The sequence below is a fragment of the Lactuca virosa genome, chromosome 9, assembly GCF_052849685.1.
Source record: "Lactuca virosa cultivar CGN04683 chromosome 9, Lactuca_virosa_CGN04683_v6, whole genome shotgun sequence".
In the NCBI taxonomy this organism is placed as follows: domain Eukaryota; kingdom Viridiplantae; phylum Streptophyta; class Magnoliopsida; order Asterales; family Asteraceae; genus Lactuca; species Lactuca virosa.
The window spans coordinates 107577927-107601698 of record NC_136434.1 but is presented as its reverse complement, the minus strand read 5'-3'; the positions used below and the strand labels follow the sequence as shown (position 1 = coordinate 107601698).

The following is a 23772-nucleotide window of genomic DNA, read 5'->3' as shown; positions in this document are numbered from 1 at the left end:
TCTCTACTTTGGTTTCTGAGTTGTATACAAGTGTGCTGAAACTTCAAAAAATCATAACTCGCTCTCACGAAGTCAGATTTGGACGTTCCCTATATGCACGCTCTCGGTTTAGCGGCTACTACAATTTCGTTTAGAACTCTTAGGCTAAAAAGAAATTATTAAAATTTCACTTTTTTTGATACGTAGAGTCGTGCTGGTTTAATCGTGAAACTTCGAAAATGCATAACTTTTTCATATGAAGTCGGATTTTAGCGTTCTTTATATGTGTGGAATCCTTGTCACACATACTATAACTTGTTTAAGATTATTTACCCTAAATAATCGTCTACCAAAAATTCATTATTATGGCTTATAATAACTTATTTGCCTATCCCGAATTTCCAAGTGTTACATTCTGAGATGTATTGTATCTTTATTTCAGTGAAGTTTCCATGTTAGTAGGTTTTTTTTTGTAATGCATCTCTATTTCAATGGATCTTGTAATTGAATTTATGTTTTTATCATCCATTTTTTGTTTGTTTATGCTCTTGAAGGTTTAGTTTATTGAAGGGTGGTTTCTGGGATCATTTTAGAAGTAGCATTATTTAAAGTCCAGTTTAACACATTGGTCTTCAAGACTTACCTTTTGAACAACAAAATGGATGAACATTTACAAGGCGGAATATTATTCATATGTATGTTCTCTCTCCATCCCTTTCTCTCTATCACACACACACATCATTGCCACGCTCTTGGTTTTCTTACATCCTAGGTGAGTTTTGTGTTTCATGTCCAATGTTTAATTTTTTTTAAATGTTTTGAGTTTCTGATTTCAACTAGCGACTGGGAATATGTTTGTAGTTCTATTTTGGTTTGATGTTTTTAAATTTTTTGATTTTAACTCATTTATGATTGCTTAATATTTTATACATGATACTCATTTTTATGGATTTATTTTCTTTAGTTAATATTGTTTTAGATTGCCTTTCATGACAATTAATAGTTTATAAGAAGTTATATACAAACTTTTCTTGGGATTTAGGTTTGAAGATTACAAAAAACAAGAGTTAAAATAGCAATATCAATTTCTAATACCATATATAAAATATTCTTATGAATAATTGCATTGAAGTTCATATTGTGTCCATAAGTTTCTCTTATATGAGTTTAAGTTTTTTCATTAAACAATGTAGAATGCACAATTTTAAGGGACCAAATATATTTATGAAAGAAATGTATATGATTTACTCTGTTTTAGTGACTTCTTAACCACTCTATATATTTTCATAATTACATGTTGTAGAAGTATATCAATAGATTTTAGTACTCGAAAAATTGCTTTTAATGACACGCAATGCGTGTCATAAGAGGGACAAATGACACGCAAATGTGTATCAAGGAAGTCCATGTCATAAAAGAAGACGACACACATTTGTGTGTTGTAACCTTACGTCGTGCATTTACAACACGCATTTACGACACACAATGTGTATCATTAAAGCCCCTGTCATAAAGAAAGACGACACACATTTTTTCTTGTCATAATTTTAAATATTTTAAAAAGTTATATTATTTAGATAGATTTACTAATTTTCAAATTAAATAATATATTTAAAATTCTCATAATACAAAATAAAATACCATACACAAGAAAGATAATTCATTTCACAAAATATCATATGTCAAATACAAATAATCATTCCAATAGTAACTGAATGTAATAAATTGCTAATATTCATTGCATAATATTTATTATAGAAAAACAAAACACAACATTAAAAGGAACTCATGACTAAGTTCTCCTTTGATAGTCTACATGGTAACTTTAATCCTTGCAACTTCACCACTTGAAGATGCATCAACTGAACCAATGTTGACTCTTTTTCTACAAGTTTCCTTCACTCTGGGACATAAAATGACTTATGTAGTAAAAAGAGTAAATTATGTCTTTTTCAAGTCAAATTAATGAAGTATGTTCCTATTTCTTGCATTTTAACCAAAAAACAACTAAATGCATGAAATAACAACTTATTTGTGATAAATTGAAGAATCAATGAATCGAGTATAAAATGAATCAGAGTTAAAATTGAAGTAAGAATGCGAGATTGAACAACGGATGTAAATATGATCTTGTTTCAGCTCTATTACGCTTTCGAATGTTTACAGAGTATAGAGACAGGTCTGTAAAAAAACTCTTATTTAACTCTAGTAAATATCCCTATTTATAGGAATCAGAAAGCATACAAAAAATATACTAAGGCATAGACACTTAAGCTTCGAATAAAAGCGCCTTAGTAAAATAGATTACAAAACATTCGAAGAGTGCAAAATATACTTCGACTAATTACAACATTTTTGACCCTTACAATCTCCCCATTTGTAATCATAGTCAAACTTCTTAATTTGTAAGAAGCTGGATGGAATACAACATCACTCTTCGAATTTCCGTGTACCAGGAAATTATATTCTTTAGCTCTTTCTTATCTCTTTCATTTTTCTTCTTACAATGATTCATACGAACAATTAAGTTTGTATATTGAGACGTTGAATATCTCTCCACTTCGCATACCTGAAATAAGAAACGTTTTGCTTTTCCAGCCTTGTCCTTTCCTGCAAAGACTAACCCAAAAGGCTTCAAGCAGATTTCACCATCAGCATACTTTTTCAATTCTGCTTGAGTCTTCGTAGGTGCCATTGGAGCTTTTATTTCCATACCTTTAGTTGTAGCTAACTCCACATCAGTTAGAGCCAAGCACTCATAATAATTTTCGATGAAAATCTTGATGTGAGCAACCCTAAGCTTAAATTCATCAGGTTCAGTGTTTTGAAGATATGAAAAAGATTTGTCTTTCAGAATCAATGCAACTTGTATAAGATCATACAAGTTCATTAATGGAAAATCTGCAATTGTAAATTCACAAATACTTCCATTTGCCCTGGCCACCACGTACTTGATATTTTGGACTTTGTTTTCGAACACCACATCCTTTTTCATACTGATAACTTTCTTGATCTTCACCAAAGACCAAACTTCCTCAGGGGCTTTCGCAAGAACAACATGAAATCTAATTTTATGTGAGTACCATCATGCTTTTCTTTGAAATTTCCTTCTGCTTTAAATTGTGGCATGATGAACATCATCCCATTCACTGGAAAGTCAAGCTGACTTGTATCAGTATTCGTAACCATGTAACTCTGCTTTGGTTTCTTCTCAAACGAATACATATGATTATATGCAACCTTGGATTCAGTTGTTTCGTAATTGTAGTGTTTGGAAGGATCACCTTTGTCCATACCCTTAGGATCACTCGCACGTTGAGTCATTATGCTTTGAATCAGCCTTAGCTTTTCAATTTCAGCTTCTGCTTCAGCTTTCTTTTCTTACTTCGACTTTTCCACAACTATCATTTTCCCTTTATCTTTCAAAGCTGAATCATATATTACTTCTTTTGTTTTTGAACCACTCCCACTAGTATCAACAGATTTACCAATCACAATTCCTTTCGAAATTGGTCTTGTAATTGGCATAGTTGTTACAACTGTTGATGTAACTGGCCCAGCAGATGCTACGATTGGCTTTGTTGTTGGGATCTTCGAAGAAAACACCTTTCCCACAACCTTCGCATCTTCACCACCAGCCTTCGTAACTTCAATTTTTCTTTCTCCCCCTTGCACCCCTGTGAAAACAGGTGGGGCATCTGCTGTTGGTAGAAGGCTTGAAATACGAGAAAGAGGGGCCAGTTGCTTGAGGAGAATAGCTTCGAATTGTGTGAACTTCTGGGATAAGAATTCTGGAGTAATCAGAGAAGACGAAACTGGCTTAAGAGATAGATCTTTTAACTCCTTCAGCAACGTAATCACTTCCACAAAGTTTTTACTTTCCATTGTAGAAAGTTGAGTAAGTTGAGGACTCAACCTTTCGTACAACTTGACAAATTTCGTGACTGCATCACAAATAATGTCAATCTTCTGATTCAGAGACGCATAATCCTGTTGGACACTAGCAATCTCTTTTTGCATATCTTCGCGAAGTTCACAAATCTGGAAATTAACATCCTCCCTGACTTTCTTAACTTCCTGAACATAGAGAACATGTCTTTCCTTGGCAACTGTCTTCAATTCTTTCAAGCCTCCTGCAAACTTCGAATTTTAAGAATTTATGCGTAGCTCATTGTTTTGATCAATATGATCAAACTTCTCCAAAATTCTCGACTCCGAGTCTCTAAGCATCCCAGAGACTTTACTCACAACCTTGGCTTCGAACATCTGCAACATCGTATAAATTCAGACAATTCAGATTGCATCGCAACAACCCAATCTGAGTGTTCCATTGCAACCTTAACTGTCTTTGGTTCAATTTTATAGATGAAAACATTGAACATGCAAAATTCTTGATGAGTATTCAATACCTCATTCTTTGCACGAATTTGAGCTCTTGTTAAAACACCCTCTTGCGGATTCCCAATTACTTGATCCTTCAGATGATCTCTTGTCCACTTTTCCATTGGCGGATAAGCTGGATCAAAGTCCAAAGGTGCATCTTCATATAAATCATCATTCTCTGAACCTGCAATCGAACAAACATCATCAAAATCATTATTATTTTCATTGTTTTCTAAATGGTCCCCCTTAACATTATGCTCCCCCTCAACATCAGCATCCAATCACTCATTCTTCCTCTCGAAAGAATGCTCCCCCTCAACAAGAGTGTTCGAATCCAAGTGCTCCCCCTCCACTTGATTATTTTGCATACTTTCGCCTATCTCTTGAGAAGTTGATTTTGAATCATCAGTAAGCTTCGTTAATTCAGGAAGATGATTATCATTTGCATTAATTTTAGCATCAACAGCATGATCTGAAATACCAAAAATTAAATCATAATCAATATCCAACAAGTGCGAAGGTTCAGATTCATCTTGTATTTCTTTTAGAATAGGATAATTTTCAAAATGCGTTTCAGTTTGTTTAACATAGTATAATCATCAAAAGTAAGATTATAAGTTTCTTCCACTTTTCGTGTTCTTTTGCCTAACACACGATATGCGACTGAATTATGCGAATATCCCAAGAAAATTCCTTCATCTGCTTTCGCTTGAAATTTCATAAGATTATCCTTGAGATTCATATTGAAGCACCTGCATCCGAAAACATGGAAAAATTTCACATTAGGTTTTCGATTGTAGAGAATTTCGTATGAAGTAATGTTAAAACGCCTATGGATGAAAGATTTGTTTTGAGTAAAACATGCGGTGGATACTGCTTCAGCCCAAAGGTATTGTGGAAGATTCGCATATGCCAGTATAGTCCTTGCTGCTTCGCATAAAGATCTATTTCTTCGTTCAACGACACCATTTTGTTGTGGTGTGTATGGAGACGAAAAATTATGCGAAATTCCTTTGTCCACCAAAAATGAATCAAGAACATTGTTCTTAAATTCAGTTCCATGATCACTCTTAATTTTTCGAACAATCTTCTTCAACGTTGTTTCCATCTTTTTGATAAAGTCAATCATGATTTGTGCTACTTCAGATTTAATCCTGAGAAAATAAACCCACGTGAATCTTGAAAAATCATCAACAATTACTAAAATGTACCGTTTCTTGTTAAGTGTTGAAACTGTCGATGGACCACACAAATCAATATGTAAGAGCTCCAGTGGTTCGACAATTTTCGAATCTATCGTAATCGGATGACCTTGTTTATGTTGCTTGCCAACTTCACACGCTGCACATAAAGAATCATTATCAAATTTAAGTACAGGTAAACCTCTTACCAGATCTTGTACAACAAGTTTGTTGATGTTTCGAAAGTTGAGATGTGAAAGTCTTCGATGCCAAAGCCAACTTATGTCTGATGAAGCTTTCGAAATAAGACATACAGCAGGTTTGCCTATTATCGGATTGATGTCCAAAGTGAACATGTCACCTTTCCTTTTTGATTTCAGCAAAACTTCTTTTGTGTTGACATGCGAAATGATGTTTCCCTCTTCGTTGAAAAGAACTTGATTGCCAGTGCCCACAACAAGTTGTGAAACACTTATCAAGTTATGTTGAAGACCTTCAACATAAGCAACATGATTCACTGTGAATTGTCCGTTCGTGATCTTCCCATATCCTTTGACTTGGTATTTTTGATTGTTACCAAATTTCACAACTCCAGCATTCTTTAGGCTTCGAAAATCTCGTAAATTCTCCTTTTTCCCAGTCATGTGACGAGAGCAACCACTATCAATATACCACTTGTTATCGTATTGCTCGTCACATAGTACCTGCAATCAGTGAAAAAATTTAGGTACCCAAGACTTTTTGGGTCCTTGGAAATTAGATTTCAATGTTGAATGTAATGAAGAACTTTTAACCCAATCACAAACTTTGGTTTTGAGACTATCAATTAAGTTCACATCATCATTTAAAGGAACCGAAACATAAGATTTTGATGGTTTCGGATGTTCACTGACATTACCCTTCGTATTCTGAGTTTGTGATTGTACATTCTTTGCTTTCACTACTGGTTTTCCATGCTTTGACTGATATGTTCAAATCCTGAGAAGATGAACTTCCGTTTGATGAAGTATTCACATACTTCTCATAGGCTTCGTGAATTTGCTCCTTTGAAAATGTACTTGACTGATACATTTTTCCTTTGCCTTCAAGCCAATGATCAATATTCTTCCTTGAAGTTATCCCTTTTTCATGTGAAATTTTCAAATTTTGTTTCTTCGTGTGATTAGGAAAATTTGGCTTTTGAGGAATGAAATCAACTTTTGGTTTCGTTAGAAAAGATTGAGCATAAGATGTATCAACAGTCGATTTAAAATGTTGATGTTGAGAGAATATTTGTGGTGGATTTGATTCATTTGAAAATTTCCTTGGAATATTAGTTTTTGAAACTTTCGAAAACTTTGGTTGTTTATTCACTTCAGACCTTGAATGATTTGATTGAGATGAAGGTTGTTTATTTGAAAAAGATGAATTTTTAGCTTTGAAAACATTTTTAGGTGATTGTAAATTTATAGGCTTAACAGTTTTGTTGTTTCATCTGACATCTTTTGAGACTCAATAGTCTTCCAAAATATTTTCTTCCTTGCTTGTCTTTTTGAAATGTTATTTTCTTTCGAAAATTTGTCAATTTGATCTTTGAAATCCTTGGAGTTTAGTTTGACAACATTTTCATTTTCCACTATAACTGCTTTTGAAATCTCTTTTTCAATTTTTGATTTTTCAACCCATTTTCTTTGTGCTTTTTGACGTTGAAAAACGTACGAATTCTTTGTTAGGTTGTTTTCAACTGTGCTTTGATTTGCGAAGAAACCTTCATCAGTTGTTTTCAAATTATCTTCTTCAACTAACTTCTTTAATGCTGGTTTGATATTCTCAACATTTCCAGTAGTTACGAATACTTGATTTGGAAAAATGACATCATCTGTACACTTGAAATTTGGATAAACCACAGTATTCGTTTCAAGAAAGTGAGCGCCTTGTTCATTCATCACTTTTTCGAACTTTTGTGTATCACCATACACTTGATCAACCACAATTCGAGGAATTTCGTCTTCCTTTGAAGATTTCTTTTTCTTCGAAATTTTCTCTTCATTTTCATCATCGCTATCATCAGTTTGACTATCTCTGATGTCCACGAAGTCCAAATCACAAACTTTCGAAGTTGAGGGTTTATCAGTTTCTATCTTAACCATCAAGTCCTTAACTTTTTCTTTCCCTTTAGATGTTGATGCAACATTAACAATAGACAACTGGGAACAATCAACATCCTCAAGATCACTAATTTCACTAATATTGTCGGAATTATCTTCAATATCCACAAAATTAGATTGAGAATCAGATGTTGAATTCTCAGTCTTTTTCAAAATTTGGATTTGTTCAGATTTAGTCAAAGTATCATTCACTATGTTAACTAATTCATTCGCATCAAGACATTCATCAATTTTGACAATTCCATATTTATATCTATCAGCAGGAACTTTGTCAAATTCAGCTATTATCTTCTCACAATCATACGAAACATTATCTACCTTAGCTCTTTCGTATGCTAGAAAAGGCAGTAATTTTCTATGTTGCTCTTTACTTATTTCACATGAATGATGTAAATCAGTTAATTTACCATATAGTCTCTTAGCAGAATTACAGTATATGTTTCTTTGTGCTAGCAAAAGTTTGACTTCATTTGATAAAGTATCCCTATCACACATAATATTCGTTATCTGTAATTCTAAACAATCAACTTTACTTATTTTCATGTCTAATCGCTTTTTGGTCTCTAATAAATCCATGGACAACTTGTTGGCCTCATTGCTAGCAGACACAACAATTGAATCAAAATAAGTAACAGTCTCATCAAAAGATATTAGTTCAGAGTCATAAGCATGTGTAGGAATATTAAAAGATTCGAGAATATTACGTACCTTTGTTGTCATTGGAGATTTGTCTGCTGCCTTGGATACGAAGCATCTACCTTTCACTTCGAATTCCTCCTCATCTGAGTCCTTCTCCATCTTCGCATACATTGCTCCATGTGTTGGATTCCTCATTTCTTCATCGTCTGATCCAGATGACCAGATTTGATAAGTTCCATCTTCCTCCTGTTCACCCCTTGCGACCAGCGACAAATTCTTAGCTTTCGCACGAACCTCCTCAATCCTCTCTGCGTAATAAGCCTCATCTTTTACTTTATTCTTCCTCTCATCCTTCTTCCGAAGCATACAATCATTCGCAATATGATTGGCTCCATTGCAATAATGACAATCTATTCCAGCATCACCTTTCAGTTTCTTCTCACTCTTCCCTTCAGTCACCTTCGAATCTTTCTTCTCAACCTTCTTTTTCTCCTCAACAACAGCTTTACTCACAGCACTTCATTTCACGTCAGCTAGCTTAGCCTTCGGATTGAATGGCTTTTTGAAAAACTTCTTAACACGATTATTCGAGTAAAATGATATTGCCTCATCATCCGAATTCATGATGAATCCCTCTTCTTCCTCTGAATCACCTTTTTCGGCTTCTTTCACAGATATCTTGGAGACAAGTGCCAATGGACCTCCCAAATTCAGCTTCGATTCCTCAACCATTTCATTAACCACACTTTCATGTGTCTTCAACTGATTGTACAGATCATTGAGAGATGATGTATCAAAACTTTGCTGATTCTTCAACATCATACTCACGCTTCTTCATTCTTTTCGAAGACCCATCACAAAGATGAGATTGAATTCCATTGAAGTCCTGGTGATTCCATAGCGATTGCAACGGTAGATTAACTCATTCAGACGATCATAGTACACTTCAATTGTTTCACCTTCTTTTTGTCTGAAATCTTTCAGCTCAACCAAGCACTATTTGACTGAATTGATTTTCGTCTTTTCGCTTCCTTGAAAATTTTCTTTCAGATTGTTCCAGATCTCCTTAGCAGTTGTACAACTTCTTACGTAATTGTACACAACTGGAGGTAAAGCTCCTCGCAATTCCCTCATACATCTCTTCTCCAGTTTCTTCAGACGATCAGTTTGATTTTCAACACCAGAACTTGCAGAAGATGATCCAATTGCTTGAACATTCACCGGAGCATTGACATTTCCAATGATACATGACCATAATTCTTCATCAAGACCATTCAGATAATCCTTCATACGATCAGCCCACTGATCATAGTATTCAGGGATTAGCATTGGAATTTTGGTCGATGATCCTAACAGATGAGAAAACGAGGTCATCGAATTGAGATTGAAGCTCGCTATTGTTGTACGGAATATGATTTTGAAAATTTTGAAGAAAATTTGGAAATTTAAAAACAAACTAGGTGAATCAAATCGGAATTACAAGAAGAACACTCGATTCAACAATTCAAATGCAGAATCGAATCACAAACTAAAATCTAGACAAATTTTTCACTATCAAAAAGTGCGGAAACTTTTGAACCAAAAAGTTGATTCAAAAACTTTTTGAATAGGTGAAAATCAGATCGCAGATGTGATTCCTGCTCTGATACCAACTGAAGAATCAATGAATCGAGTATAAAATGAATCAGAGTTAAAATTGAAGTAAGAATGCGAGATTGAACAACGGATGTAAATATGATCTTGTTTCAGCTCTATTACGCTTTCGAATGTTTATAGAGTACAAAGACAGGTCTGTAAAAAAAACTCTTATCTAACTCTAGTAAATTTCCCTATTTATAGGAATCAGAAAGCGTACAAAAAATATACTAAGGCATAGACACTTAAGCTTCGAATAAAAGCGCCTTAGTAAAATAGATTACAAAACATTCGAAGAGTGCAAAATATACTTCGACTAATTACAACATTTTTGACCCTTACATAAATAGAAGCTTAAATGAAAGAAATTGAAAAGTACATTGCTATTTCCTGAACTTGGGGACATACAATGACTTGTGTAGTAAAAAGAGTAAATTATGCTTTTTTCAAGTCAAACCAATTAAAGTATGCTGCCATTTCTCGCATTTTAGCCAAAAAAATACCTAAATGCATGAAATAACAACTTACTTCAACTTATTCGTGGTAAAGATGCTTAAATGACTATAGTTTTTTAGTATAGTTAAATTGAAACCATCCTATACTTATATGGTCAACATAACACTTGAATATGCATCAATTCAACCAGTGGTGACTCTTTTTCTACAAGTTTTCTTCACTTGGGGACATAAAATGACTTATGTAGTAAAAAGAGTAAATTATGTCTTTTTCAAGTTAAATAAATTAAGTATGTTTCTAATTCTTTCATTTTAACCAAAAAATAAGTAAATGCATAAAAAACAACAACTTACTTCAACATATTTGTGATAAAAAGAAGCTTAAATGAAAAAAATAGCAAAGTACATTGCTATTTCCTACACTTGGGGACATACAATGACTTGTATAGTAAAAAGAGTAAATTATGCTTTTTTTCAAGTCAAATCAATTAAAGTATGCTGCCATTTCTCGAAATTTAACCAAAAAAAACTAAATGCATGAAATAACAACTTACTTCAACTTATTTGTGGTAAAAGAAGCTTAAATGAGTATAGTTTTTTTAGTATAGTTAAATAGAAACCATCCTAGACTTATATGGTCAACATAACAAATCTGGAAGGATAAAATTCTACTTATTGATGGCCAAAAACTTTTTTGTAACTTGTAATGAAGTGTAATGCTCAAGTGAGACTCAAGACTACAAGAATTCAAATCAAATGTATGATTAAAGTATTTATCTAGCAAGGGAGTTGAAAAGAAAATAGGAATTGAAATTTTCGTGAAAACATAACAATAGAGGTGGCTCACTTGTGACTTGCCATTTTTGGTTGAGCCTGAACCGAAGTAATGAAAACAGTGGAAATGGTTACAAAAGTCTTAGAAAAAGAAATTTCAACAAAAGTAATTAAAACTGGTGAAGTGTCCACTATACGCTTGAATTATTCATTAAAAAAAGAAGTTGATGTGATACTTAATAATCAAGAGGATATATCAGCTATATTTGAAAAAGCAGACAAGGATAACTCAGGAACACTTATAGTAACATAATTTCATAATCACTTGATGCAAGCCTGCTAATGAAAAAAGAAACATTAAGATATAATATGGCTCAAGACTATTTTACTAACAATACATTAAGTTAAAATATATTGTTGTAGATTAGTGTAGTAAATAAAATAATGATAATGACAAGTGGCATAGAATAATTACCTTCACTGGAGCTTGAATATATGTGGTAGGTGTCAGGATATGCTCACCAAGAACAAAATTTTGTAGCCTTGAAAGATATGCATATGGAGTATCCATATGACATGTAACTACATTCAACCAATCTCGTTCGCTAATTTCGGCAAATACAATTAGCCCCAAAATGAAACATTATATGACAATCTTAAGTAAAAACATATAAAAATAAGTTACTAATCAACTTAGTGACTTTTGTGTTATTTTCCCAAATTTCTATCCTTCATTTTAAATTTAATAACATTAATCCATATAAATTGATAAAAAAAAAAAGTAAAAGTTATTCTAACATATAGAAGAATACTTGTATACAAAATCATAGCTCCTGTAATAACTACATAACTATTATTATTGTCATTTTATAATTCATACTAACTCATCACAATCATATTATATGTGTTTTAAAAGCTATAGCAGAGCACCCGTCAAGAACTTGTGGTTCACTACAACTTCAGCAATTGGCCTATTCTTGAAGTCGGGATTTAGCATTGCATGCATTTAAACTATAAAGTAGAGCATTATCATACATTTCATTTTATTAAAAATAGCATATATCTAACAGCTAATACAAAAAGATTATCATACATTTTGATTTTATTAAAGAAACATATAAATATATAACAGTAGTAACCTAACATGCACTAGTTCCCAGCCAACACCATCACCCACATCCAAAAACTTAACAACCTCCAAAAACCCGATCATTTGATAAGCAATACCTATCAAAACTCAAAACATAACCAAAATGTAGTAGCTGACTAGGTTTAATAAAATTGTGAAATAATACAACAAAGAAAGGATTTTTACTCTCTAGCAGCTCCAAGATCAAGTATGAAAGTACTCTCTAGAAGTCTCTACAAGTTCAAAACATTTTTATATTATTAAAATTTAATGCTAAAATAGGATTAAAGATATACAAATTTAGGAAAAAACATGAAAGCTTCAAGGCTCAAGAACTACAAAGCCCGACTGATGTGAATAGGATGGAAATTGCAACTTCTCGTTTGTGAAAGGACATGAATGCCCTCCACAACCTCATCATTAAAATTATCCCTAGAAAGGTTTTGAACAGAATGAAACTTACTTGTAGTGAAAGGCTATCCATGATCCCGGCTTCACAAATGGAATAAAAGCCAAGTAGGCAAAAAGAAGACCGACTCCATAACTGTAAAAAGTACAATAATGGATGGAATATGTATAAAATCAAGACCAAATGTAAGATTAAGATGACTAGATTATTTTAAGGTAGTAGAGTGTTACATATCATCTGTTATTCCAAAAGCCCTTTTCTCCATAGGACTAAATGCCCCTTCAAATCTTGCTCGTCTCCAAAGACCTTCAGACAATCCTACAGAATTTCCTCTTAACTTGACATCCTACAATCAAATATTATTCATTCAATCATTCACCACCATAAATAATCAATATAAATTTATATAAAAAGCATAAAGCATATTGTATATCATTAGAAAAGGCAAGATCGCGAAAATTGCAACTTCTCGTTTGTGAAAGGACGTGAATGCCCTCCACAACCTCATCATTAAAATTATCCCTAGAAAGGTTTTGAATAAAATGAAACTTAATTGTAGTGAAAGGTTATCCATGATCCCAACTTCAAAAAATGGAATAAAAGCCAAGTACGCAAAAAAAAGACCGACTCCATAACTGTAAAAGTACAATGATGGATGGAATAGGTATGAAATCAAAACCAAAAGTAACATTAAGATGCTTAAATTATTTTAAGGTAGTAGAGTGTTACATATCATCTGCTATTCCAAAAGCCCTCTTCTCCGTAGCACTAAATGCCCTTACAGATCTTGCTCGTCTCCAAAGACCTTCAGACAATCCTCCAGAATTTTCCTCTTAACTTGACATCCTACAATCAAAGATTATTCATTCACTCATTCACCACCATAACTAATCAATATAAATTTATATATAATGCATAAAGTATATTGTATATTATCAGAAAAGGCAAGATCACAAAGCCTAGGAACAAGAAGCGGCATCTTTATCTACCATTGTGGTTAAATATGAACATATGCACACGGGTTTTGTTTAGATTTGGTATATAATGAAGTTGAAAAAAAAATAGAAATGAGAGCATACTTGAAGGTGGATTGAACAGAAAGTAGAAGAACATGAACATAAAATATAGATATTTTGTCTACTTCTCCATGCTTTGGTATCGAGAGAACGATTAGATTCGCAAGAAAGCAAATAGAAGGGAGAAGAAAAAAATTAGGGTCAGATTTAAGAAATCTAAATCATCGGCTCAAATTTCTAACTGGAAGGTAGACTAGTGATAGTTTACTTCAAAATAGGGTAGACGGGTGGTGGAGAGAGATTTGGAACCCTCAATCACTGACATCAAATTTGCAGAACCCTTAATCGTCGGTGACGGTAACTTGAGAGTGTTTATGAGTCTTAGGTTACCAACGATGCAAAGCATTAGGGTGGAGCTCGTGTGGAATGATTTGTGAAACATCTGATGATGTTTTTTTAAGGTTTCTGAGGGTTGGAGGTGGGGGAAGACTAAACACCTTGGTAGTGGGTTGAGGGGTTGCTTCCATAAGGTAAAATGGGAGATAGAATAAGGCGGGGTTTTTAATTTTTTGGGATTTCATTTACCCCTTACCTATTAAAAAAACGTAACGTGAGTTCATGACAAAAATTATAAAAAAATCGTGAATGACCTTTTAAAACAATATACTAAATAGTATTGGGCTACAGTGACAATAACATTTCCATCTTTTATATATAATTAAAGTTTGTTTTCTCAATTTTCTTAGGATAAAGTTAAATTTTATTATATATACTTTGCTATTAGAGGTAATAATTAAGTACAATTCAGTAACGGTAAAGAGGACCAACCATGATGCTATCTTCCTCATTTTCTATTTTTTTTAGTTTTTATATTCCTATTTAATATTTTTATTAATTAATCGTAAATCAACGATTATAATTTTATATAATTAAAAAAACATAAATGTTTTAATTAATAATTTATTAAAAATAATTGATTAATAATAAGAGTTTTTATTATAAATTTTAATTAATTTTGTATTCGTTGTTCCACGTGCTATAACCTAATAGCCTCTATAAACTAGGAAATGGTTTTATTCTACTTCATTTGCAACAAATAAATATTGGACCAAATACTTATATCATGGATTACTATAAGGACCAAATTTGTAAAATACTAAATATCACGCGGTTAAGAAATAAAATAACTGGTTCAGGCTCCTTCCTTCCTCCTCCACACAAAGCCCCAGCTGTTTTTTTTTACTTTCTCCAACCGACTAATCCACACGCCCCCAAATCGGTATATATACATCTCGATTTGCATATCACTCACTTAACGTCGCTCATTTTTTTTTAAAAAGCCCACCAACAGTCCATAACTTCACTGATAACTTGACCATAACGTCACTCTTTACTTGCAAAGACTATAAGAACAAGCAACGTATGGAAGCCTTCACTGAATACCAAAACTCATTTCCAGCTCTCTCATCTGAAAATCCTCCGCTAGCATCCTCTTCAAACTCAAACAACACCAGAAGCACCGGTGGGGATGCGGTTGCTGACACAGAAGTGAAGCTGGCTTCACAAACTCCGAAGAAGAAAGCCGGAAGGAAGAAGTTTAGGGAAACTCGACATCCGGTGTACCGGGGAGTGAGAATGAGGGATAACGGGAAGTGGGTTTGTGAGGTGAGAGAGCCCAACACGAAGTTTAGGGTGTGGCTAGGGACGCATCCCACTGCTGTAATGGCAGCTAGGGCACATGACGTGGCTGCTTTGGCCTTCAGGGGGCGATCGGCGTGTTTGAATTTTGCTGACTCTGTGTGGCGGCTGCCTGTCCCGAAGTCTAACAAAATAGAGGATATACAAAAGGCGGCAGCAGAAGCGGCGGAGGCTTTTAGATACATGGACACGGAGGATGCAGTGGAGAATGTGGAAACAAATGAGTTGCCGGAAGTTCAGTCTTACGTGGATGAAGAGGAGATTTTTGAGAGTTCCGGTTTTTTTGCCAGCATGGCCGAGGGACTGATGGTACCACCTCCTCACACGATGGGGTATGGCAACTATGGAGATAACATGGACTTTTGTGCTGATGGGTCTTTATGGAGTTTTTAGAGTCTGTGATTTACAATTTACATATCCTTCTTAATGAATAAGATGCGATAGAGGCGAACTTTCATTGCCCATCGTACCTTTGGGGCCCATCCCATAAGGGCCTAATTAAAATTTTCATTGGTTATGTAATGTTAATATATAATGGACTTCTACCCAGCGGTATCCGGTATTCCTCTTCCTTCTTGAAGTCGAGGGTTCAAATCCCGCAATGGACATAGGTGAAATGATTTAGGAGTAGTTTAGTATATTTGTCGTTTAAAAAAAAATATAATGTTAATATATATTCAATTAGAGAATTGGGTTGGTTTCAGATTGACGGGTTTTGGGTTGACGGGTTAAACAACATAAACTCAATTCAACCCATGTAATATATGAGTTGGCGGATTGGAAACCTAAATCCAACCCAACTTATATAACTCGTTTAAGTGTGTGTGTCTATATATATATATATATATATATATATATATATATATATATATATATATATATATATATATATATATACGGGTTCACAGGTTAGTGGGTGGAACCCAACCTTTATAACACATCTAATAAATACAACACATTTAAAAAAAATTATGTTTTTTCAATATAAAATCATAAAGTGATTAAAGTTATTAACATAGAAAAAAAAGGTTTTCAACATAAAGTCATAAAGTCATTAACATCCAAATAAAATTGAAAAATAAATACATTCATACAAAATACAATTGTTTAAAATCATCCAACAACCAATTCGATAATTCATTGTTAGAATTCATATTTCTTCCTCCAACACTAACTTCTTCATGATAACCTTCAAATAGAAACAATATATAAAATTAAATTTATGATCTATTAAAAGCTACATAAGTAATTTTGTGCCTTCTGCTATTTGTACCAAAAAGAACTCATCAAATGATAACTTAAAGTATCACTACAAGAATAGGGAACTATAGAGACGAGATCTATAGGGACGACAAATGTCGTCGTTATAGACACCCTAAAGAGACGACATGTCGTCTCCATAGAGTTTTAGAATTTTTTTTTGTCGTTTGCTACTACATCGGTCTCAACATGTAAAGCGGGTAAAAAAAGGCGCGTTTTAGGGAAGGGTATAGGGACGACTTGTCGTCCCCATAGCTTTATATGCCTTAAATCATCAGACAATCTCCTTCGTTTCATTCACACACACTCAATTATCAGTATATATATATCTCTCTCTCACTCTAGATCGGAGATTCTCCCCTCCCTAATTTCGACCATGATCTTCTCCTCTGGCAACTTCCTCACCTCCCACTCCCTGCGAATCTTCATCCTCTCTCCGTAGATTCTCATGCTAATTGTCGAACACCACCGTCGGGATCAATAACTACGATTAGTTTCAACCGATTCTGACTATCGGCTTCCTTTTCACATCCGGTTACAAATTCTATCGAATACAAGCCCTAATCCGGCTACCAGGTTAGTAAGTCTCTGTTTGAAATTGTAATTGAGGTGTATGTTAGCAATTTTGTGTTTGAAACTGGAATTGGGATATAGGTAAACGATGATGACAACGAACAAACTCAAATTCAATGCAGATTTGTTTTCAATATTGCTCTGTACGTTTTCTTTGGCGGAAGCAAGGTTATTGTATTTTCAAATGGCTTATTTCAATGACTCTGTGATCTAAACAAATTGAGCTGAATTCATGTGGATTTATTGTATGTAGAACTTATGATAAGTTACATCTTCACTAGAAGAGAAAGTTAAGCCGGATGAATTTAGCACAAGAAATTTTTAATTGAGCATTCTGTTCGTGTTTGCTTATAGAAAATTTTGGATGCTTTTTATTTTGTCTGCAGGGAGGTAGGGCTAGGGTGTTCATGTACCAAAAGGTACATCCATAAGCATGAAAACAGATGTCCAATGACCCTGCTTTCATCTTTGTATGAATTTAACTGGGAAATTGCTTGCAAGAGTATGCGAAAAGAGTGGTATAATTCATCATTATCTTCATATTTTTTTTTATGTTTTGATCATTAGAAAGCACTATTAAATAGCATAAATCGAGTACCTTCTCATATCAGTTGATAAGCATGCCACTCCAAAGTGTAATTGTTTCGCTAATCTTGATTTCGACTTTTTTTGTGCAATTCAAAATGAGGAGGCATCAGTAGATGATTTGACAGAATTTGTGGAACAAACTGTTGCTTTTCACATGAAGGTATGGACTCAGATTTTTTTTTCATCTGTTCCTTTCTTTTGCAAACAACTTTTTCACATTCTGGGCCACTTGCAAATGAGTCTGCTGAAACATCATCATTCTCCCCATTGATTGGAACAATTTTTATGAAGATGTTATAACAGATTACAACCCCGTTGAGGTAATTTGATCTTGCTTGCAACTCCACCTCCAAATTTTATGCTAAAAAAACAATCTTGATATGGCTTTCAGGGTCGACATGCACTAGTTTATGATATTAGTACAACAAATGAGACATGGGAGTGGGTTAATCTTACAGAGATAATTGATACTTGATGCAGATATCACCAGAGGATAATGGAATGAGTAGACCTGTTGGATGTGATAATGGTCCAGGTGGAGGTGGAGGGTTGCCCAAAAATCAAGCAGCAACAGCAGCAAGAAAAGATTTTCCACCATCACAGAATGGCAATGGAAAGAAAGGCCTAGACAATATTAAGTTAACTTTACACTAATACTCTAATAAAAGAGGTAAATTGCAGATAACTCATTGTATTCTATTTACAAGAAAGGAATTTTAACATTCATGTCATGTGCGTGCAACACAGGTTGAGAGGGTATTTGGGTCTACTTGTGAAGCATGTGGACAACAAACATAATAAAAGAGCATGTATGTAATTAACAGGTTCAGCAAGGTAAACTACCAAACTAAATGAATCATGTTTGTATACATCATGTCGCCTATTTGTTGTTTGAAACTTGGAGTTTCAGTTTCATAAATCATTTTTCTATACATGTGTACTTGGTTTACATTTCATGGTCATTAGAAAGTATAATCTGATAGAAATAGTTTATTATGCTTTGTATGTTTCAGGTGTGAATGTGGTGATGCAATTTAGTTTTCTTGAACACACCACACCCTTTGGATACTTTAAGAGACTAGTGCACTTATCAAATTGTATGAAACTTTTAAACAATTTCAAATTATGTTGTATGTTTTGGTAAACAATTGTATAAGATATTCAAATGTTTTGATATTATTTTATGATATTTTAACGTTTTTTTTAGTTAAATATACTGTTTTTGCTCTTTTGTGTTTGAGAAAACTGGAAAAATAAACAAAAAATAGCAGCTAAATGTAAATTTTGTACAATATCTATGGAGACGAAATTTTGTTTCTATAGATCTACCTATGGGGACGACATGTAGTCCCTGTAGATCTTGCAATGGAGACGACAACCAAGGACCAACAACAACGATATGTCGTCCCTAAAAGGTACCTATGGCGACGATATCTATTGCGACGCCAAAAACGATCTGTTGCGACGGGGCTATAGCGACAAAGGCTATAGGAACGACTTGTCGTCACAGCAACCTATAGGGACAACTTTCTAACCTATAGAGACGACATTTTTCGTCCCTATAGGTCCCGTTTCTTGTAGTATGTTGGAATACAATGATACGAAATATTAAGAATACGAAATGTAATCAGATTTTATTAATAATTAAATATATCTATTTTTAAAATGTAATGTGTATATATATATATATATATATATATATATATATATATATATATATATATATATATATATATATATATATATATAAAGATAGGCGGGTTGACGGGTTGACCCATAAACCCAAACGGGTAACCCAACACAACCCATGAAATAAACGGATTTACAGGTTGGCAGGTCAAAAATCTCAACCAAAACTCATTTATTTTCAGGTTCGGTCAGTGTCGTGTTACGGGTTGGGTCAAGAGTTGTCACCCTATAATCAATAGTTGAATTAAAAATAAAAAATTACAGAAACTCGGAATTGCGAAATTCAAATGCCCAAATTTGATACATTACTAGGGTCGGGAAGAAACATCATAAATATAATTATTGTTTTCCGTAGAAAAGATGAGTAGGTGAAACAATAACTAGACGATATATCGACAAATTAGAAAACCAATAAATTATGCCGCAATCAAGTAATGATAAAATAGATTAAGTTCTTTAGGTAATATCAACTCCTAAGTCTTTATGGTTAAAATCTAATTGCATATACAATCTTATTAATTTTTTTTTATTATAGCATCAGTAAATAAAAAAAATTCAAAGTTGAAGATATTAAAAAATTACATAAAATCATCGATGGTAGATGAAATTAAAGAGTTTGACAATATTGATCTTAATGATATTATTATTAATAACTTTGTATCTAAAAATATATAAAGGTATATAGATAATATTGATCTTAATATTATTATTAATGACTTAATATTATTATTAATGACTTTGTATCTAAAAATATATAAAAAAAATATTTTTCTTTAAATGAATTTTTATAAACGGTTTGACTATATTTGTGTATTTGGTAATATTATTAATGACTTTAAATTTTTTTTTTTTAAAAGGTAGAAAAATGTCGCTTTAAGGGTCATTTTTATTTCCACTTGGCACCGGACCAAAAATTTGTTTACAATGACCATGTATAGGTCGATTCTGTTTTTTCATTTATGGCTTAATCTTTTTTGTAGACAGGCCAATGGATACGTAATATGCAACACTTGCGTTGTAAAATACATCAATTCGAATTAATTAGATACGAAATAAAATACTTCTTCCATAACTTTTTTATACTTGTAGGAAAAGTAAAACCAGTTTCAAATATGTTAATAATTGTGTTCAGTTTTACGAAAACAAAATATAAATAAAAAAACATTTTAATTCTTCAAATTTTTACAAACAACAAAGGGATATATACAGTAAAGTCCCAATATTTTCATCGACTTGACAAGAAAGTCCTAAACTTTATTTTTTTGACAGTAAAATCCAAATTACCGGCAGTTTTTGACACTTTTACCATTTTTTCTCGGTTAACCGGTAATTAGGACTTTTTTGTCAAAACAAAATAAGTTTAGGACTTTCTTGTCAAATCGTCAATTAGGACTTTATTGTCAAAAAAATGAAGTTGAGGACTTTCTTGTTAAATCGTTGAAAATATTAAGACTTTAGTGTATATCTCATTTTTTTTGTTAGAAATTTAATGGTATGATACTTTTTAAGCATAAGAGTTATTAAAACCTTCTCTAGTCAGCTAGATCCTATTGAAATCTTTAATATTTGCTTCTTGTTAAATCGTTTTTTTAATCTCAACAAACCGACATTGAAAAAAATGGAGATAATCAAGAAAGAAAGAAAGAACCAGGGTTGTGTTGGCTTTTTGCAGTCCCAAAAATGGAGAAATAAGAAACCGAAAAAAATGAAATTGCCCTGGCTTTATACAAACACAAACAACACATGTCTAGTCAAAAGGGTGTGAATGTAGAGAAGGGAAAGAAGAGCAATTTCGTTTTTTTCGGTTTCTTATTTCTCCATTTTTTGGACTGCAAAAAGCCAAACAACCCTGGTTCTTTCTTTCTTTCTTTCTTGATTATCTCAATTTTTTTCAATGTCGGTTTGTTAAGATTAAAAAAACGATTTAACAAGAAGCAAACGTTAAGGATTTCAATATGATCTAGCTGATTAGAGAAGGTTTCAATAACTCTTATGCTTAAAGAGTATCATACCATTAAATTTCTAACCAAAAAAAATATATATATATACTAAAGTCCAAATATTTTTAACGATTTGACAAAAAAGTCCTAAACTTTATTTTTTTTGACAAAAAAGTCCTAATTACCGGCTAACCGAGAAAAAAGGGTAAAAGTGTCAAAAACTGCTGGTAATTTAGACTTTACTGTCAAAAAAAATAAAGTTTAGGACTTTCTTGTCAAATCGATGAAAATATTGAGACTTTACTGTATATATCCCAACAACAAACCTAGTAACAACTTTAAAGATACACCAACTAAAAGAACTAAACTAATTGAAAGATTAACACGTCTATTGAATTGAGATGAAACCCTAGCTTATGAACCCTAATTTATATTGCGTGTCGAGAGGATGAGAGTGTGTGACAGACGAAGAGAGATGAAGAACTGAATGAATTACCCGCTTTCGTCTCTATGTCTTCAATAAATACTCCGAGTAGTTTTCCTCAACATATTGGTTATATCTTCTGTCTGTTATAGTCCCTAAGTTCTTCTAGTTATACAATCCTCAACTTCTAGCAACTTTTCATATTAGACCCTTGCATAAAATAAAATTGTATTCTATTATTTTCATAACTTAAGATTGTGACATATCAATATCTTTTTATACCTCCTTCAATCTTAACTTTGAAAAGATTTGTTTATAATAGTTTTTTACACTAAGAAGTATGTTTGAACTTCATTTAAAGATTTTGTGAAAATGTGTCACTCATTCTTGAGAAGATGTTTTGACTAATTTTATTATTCAATCTAAAACCTTTTTCAAACAAAATGCATAGCCATTTCATTGTGTTTTATTTTTTCAGGAAAACATGGTTAAGTTATAATTGAACGACAGAACTGTCACGACATGATATTTCAATTCGGAATCACACTTTATATTCAATTTTTTCAACAATTTAATAAACAACATAACTTCACAAGTAATAAAAGCCAAGGCTCTACACTCAAATTTTGTTGGAGATTCAAAAACTGTTTGTTGTTTTGTACTTTTCCAAGAAATTAAAGATAGTTTTTAGCAAAAGAACAAATTTTATAGTAATAATACTTTTTCTCCTATCAGCATCCACATGAGCAACCATCTTAGAATTCAACGATTTACTCAATGTAATTCCCTTACTTGTTTGCTTCTTTAGTATCTTAGAGTTCTTATAGCTAAGTTTAAATGTGATTTTCTAGCATAATGCATAAAGTGACTCAATATGTGAATTATAAACGAAATATTAGGACAAGTTATAGTTAACTCTGTAAGTATTCCAATGATTTTTTGATAATTAGTATAAATTATTAGTTACACATCATTAGAGTTAACACCTTCTCCATTAACAACGGTAAACAAGTCTAAGGTCCCGTTTGATAGTTGTTGACTGAGAAAGAGCTGATTGAAAAAGGTCTGTCTGGGTAAGAATTCCTGACTGGGTAAGAAACCATTCTGTTTGATTGTACATCTGACTGAATGTGCTGACTGATCAAAAATGACCATTTTACCCTGCTTCTTAATTGTACATCTGATCACACTCGGACATTTGATTTCAATCCAAACACATAAAGAAAAATACAATAGAGCAACAAATGTCCAACAAACATAATATATACTTATCAATAATATATAGCAACAATATTGTTCTTATTCACAAGGTACAAGTGCAGATTTCAAAAAAAAAGATGATACCCCCCTCATTAGGCTAAACCTTTTAACATAGATAAAACCTAAATTACCCAAAATACCCTTCCACTACCAAAGATTTTCCAACTATATTTAGCTCAATTTAATTAACTATTTTCCATTTTTACCCCTAACAAACAGACTAGGCTGAAGTGGATGAGTAGCAATAGAACTAATCAACCAAATAAAGCAAAATCATATGTCAGTAAACTACAAGTCTAAAAACAGAAAAACATTTTGTTTATGTGAAGTATGAAATAAACAAAACAACAAAGACATAAAAATGAATGAACTACATTTTGTTTATGTGAAGTATGAAATAAACAAAACAACAAAGACATAAAAATGAATGAACTGGTATAGATCAACTAATTCCTATGGAGCAAAAATGAGTTTAAAAGCAATCAAGTTATAAAGACAACTTTCACCCATATACAGTACTAAAAGCAAAAAAGCTAACTTGAGCATCACAAGCTCAAAGCTTTTTCAGTAAGCTCATTCATGCCCCAAGGGAA

At 32.8% G+C, this 23772-nt stretch overlaps 1 pseudogene; it reads left to right on the top strand.

Annotated features, from left to right (window-relative positions):
* Nucleotides 1-15051: 15051 nt before the first annotated feature.
* LOC145137319 (dehydration-responsive element-binding protein 1A pseudogene) lies at nucleotides 15052-15994 on the top strand (annotated as a pseudogene).
* The last annotated feature ends 7778 nt before the right edge of the window (nucleotides 15995-23772 follow it).